Here is a 3,532-nt window from a genome sequence, read left to right as displayed (position 1 = left end):
AAATCAAGATCCCCCAGCCAGCGTTTGCGTCGGCCGTGTACGGACAACTCTGCACGTGTAACTCACGGGCCGCCGTGAGTTCATTCACCTGCGCCGGACGTGCATATAACCTCGCTGGCGTCGTCAAGGACAGTGAAACCATCATCATCAAACCATCATCATCAAGCCAACATCCTCAGCAGCGGCTTTTGTCTCAGCCGCGGAGCAAAGGCGGTGGTCTAACACGGAGCAGGACTTTCTCGGCGAATGTTATTCATAATTAAGGTCCGTTGGGTTGGGTCGCGTTAAATCTAAATGCGTCGTCAATGCCTCCACCACCCGACACAGCCCATTAGTATTGGGTTTGTCACGTAAACAAAACGCCAAATCGTTACGAGTATAGTGTATAGTAGTGTGTAGTAGTCTAGTGTATAGTGTAGAGCAGTGTGTAGTGTATAGTAGTGTAGTGTATAGTGTATAGTAGTGTGTAGTGTAGTGTATAGCAGTGTGTAGTATAGTGTATAGTAGTGTGTAGTGTATAGTAGTGTAGTGTATAGTAGTGTATAGTGTAGTGTATAGCAGTGTGTAGTATAGTGTATAGTAGTGTATAGTGTAGTGTATAGTAGTGTGTAGTGTATAGTAGTGTAGTGTGTAGTGTAGTGTATAGTGTATAGTAGTGTGTAGTGTATAGTAGTGTAGTGTATAGTGTAGTGTATAGTGTATAGTAGTGTGTAGTGTAGTGTATAGTAGTGTAGTGTATAGTGTAGTGTATAGTGTAGAGCAGTGTGTAGTGTAGTGTATAGTAGTGTAGTATATAGTGTAGTGTATAGTGTATAGTAGTGTATAGTGTAGTGTATAGCAGTGTGTAGTGTATAGTGTATAGTAGTGTATAGTATAGTGTATAGTGTAGAGCAGTGTGTAGTGTAGTGTATTGTAGTGTAGTGTATAGTGTAGCGTACAGTATAGCAGTGTGTAGTGTATAGTAGTGTAGTGTATAGCAGTGTGTAGTGTAGTGTATAGTGTAGTGTATAGTGTATAATGTAGTGTATAGCAGTGTGTAGTGTATAGTAGTGTATAGTGCAGTGTATAGTGTAATTAAAGCAGTGTGTAGTGTATAGTAGTGTAGTGTATAGTTTAGTGTATAGTGTATAGCAGTGTATAGTGTAGTGTATAACAGTGTGTAGTGTAGTGTTTAGTAGTGTAGTGTATAGTGTAGTATATAACAGTGTGTAGTGTAGTGTATAGTAGTGCAATGTATAGTGTAATGTAAAGCAGTGTTTAGTGAAGTGTATAGTGTAGTGTATAGTGTAGTGTATCGTGTATAGCACTGTGTAGTGTATAGTGTAGTGTATAAAAGTGCGTAGTGTAGTGTATAGTAGATTAGTAGTGTATAGTGTAGTGTATAGTAGTGTGTAATGTAAAGCAGTGTGTAGTGTAGTGTATAGTAATGTAGTGTATAGTGTAGTGTATAGTGTATAGCAGTGTGTAGTGTATAGTGTAGTGTATAACAGTGTGTAGTGTATAGTAGTGTATAGTGCAGTGTATAGTGTAATGTAAAACAGTGTGTAGTGTCGTGTATAGTAGTGTAGTGTATAACAGTGTGTAGTGTATCGTGTAGTATATAGTGTAGCGTATAGTAGAGTACAGTGTAGTATACTACTTCAGCCCACCGGTGTGTTTGGAGAGTAAATCCACAACATTTACGATTCGAGTCGTACCGTGACGTGTCGCTGGTGATTATTATTCCATTCAACCAGCATCATCGCCAGAACGGTGAAGCAATCCACGTGCTTGCAGTCTCAAACAGCAGCAGAAACAGCAGGACGACGTCACCATCTGACGGTGGCTACCGCATCACGTGGACACTTTCAGGCGCGCTTCTGGCAACGGCAGTAGCCACGAGCTTGTCAGTCTCGACGGCGACTCGAAAGTGGAGCAGCTGCCAGCGGGCTTCTTAATAACGGAAGGGCAGAGCGTTCCAGACGGCCCGCGGAAGCGGTGGGTGAGTGGTGGCTCCCCCTCCCGCCCCCATCTCTCATTCGCGAGCGACACGAGAGAGAGAGAGAGAGGGGGAGGCATCGCCAACTCCGTGGACAGTCCCTCGGCAAATGAGCGACGTGGTTGTTTTCCAGAGGCGACCCTGGCGGTCACAAATTGATAGCCCCAAGGAAGTGGGCGAATGATCACCATCATCACCATTATCACCATCATCGCGTGGAGATGCATACGGCAGCCACGTACTCTGAGCGAGTGATGTTGAGTCTGAATGTGTAGGGGGGGGGGGTGGGGAAACCCGGACGACCCCGAGGAAAGAAAACACGCGACAACAGAGAGAGAAAAGAAAACTACAAATATACAGCAGCAGGCGTCAGGGGTCAGGATCGAACCCACGACCTCCTGGAGACCAGGCGAGGTAGTTAACATCTCGACTCCCGCTCACAACCAACACAAGTGACGATTATCTGAACCGGTCCTGGGCCTCCCCCAGGTGAAAGGGTGACACGCAAACTCCACGTAGACAGCAGGCGTCAGGGGTCAGGATCGAACCCACGACCTCCTGGAGACCAGGCGAGGTAGTTAACATCTCGACTCCCGCTCACAACCAACACAAGTGACGATTATCTGAACCGGTCCTGGGCCTCCCCCAGGTGAAAGGGTGACACGCAAACTCCACGTAGACAGCAGGCGTCAGAGGTCAAGATCGAACCCACGACCTCCTGTATACCAGGCGAGGTAGTTAACATCTCGACTCCCGCTCACAACCAACACAAGTGACGATTATCTGAACCGGTCCTGGGCCTCCCCCAGGTGAAAGGGTGACACGCAAACTCCACGTAGACAGCAGGAGTCAGGGGTCAGGATCGAACCCACGACCTCCTGTATACCGGGCGAGGTAGTTAACATCTCGACTCCCGCTCACAACCAACACAAGTGACGATTATCTGAACCGGTCCTGGGCCTCCCCCAGGTGAAAGGGTGACACGCAAACTCCACGTAGACAGCAGGCGTCAGGGGTCAGGATCGAACCCACGACCTCCTGTATACCGGGCGAGGTAGTTAACATCTCGACTCCCGCTCACAACCAACACAAGTGACGATTATCTGAACCTGTCCTGGGCCTCCCCCAGGTGAAAGGGTGACACGCAAACTCCACGTAGACAGCAGGCGTCAGGGGTCAGGATCGAACCCACGACCTCCTGTATACCGGGCGAGGTAGTTAACATCTCGACTCCCGCTCACAACCAACACAAGTGACGATTATCTGAACCTGTCCTGGGCCTCCCCCAGGTGAAAGGGTGACACGCAAACTCCACGTAGACAGCAGGCGTCAGGGGTCAGGATCGAACCCACGACCTCCTGTATACCGGGCGAGGTAGTTAACATCTCGCGTGGTAGTCAACGTCTCGCCACAGAGGCGTTGACAATCGGCTGGTTTATCTGGCAGCGCTCTCTTTGAAGAGAGGGCGTGGTGGGGGGGGGGGGGGGGTGAAGAGTTATCGGATCATGTGGGGATCGTTGCCGCGAGCACCACTTACAAGTCTGGGTTCGGGGG

This window comes from Petromyzon marinus, chromosome 55 (genome assembly GCF_048934315.1).
Source record: "Petromyzon marinus isolate PM22_M1 ecotype Great Lakes invasive population chromosome 55, UKy_Petmar_22M1.pri1.0, whole genome shotgun sequence".
Classification (NCBI taxonomy): Eukaryota; Metazoa; Chordata; class Hyperoartia; order Petromyzontiformes; family Petromyzontidae; genus Petromyzon; species Petromyzon marinus.
This window is presented reverse-complemented; position numbering follows the sequence as displayed.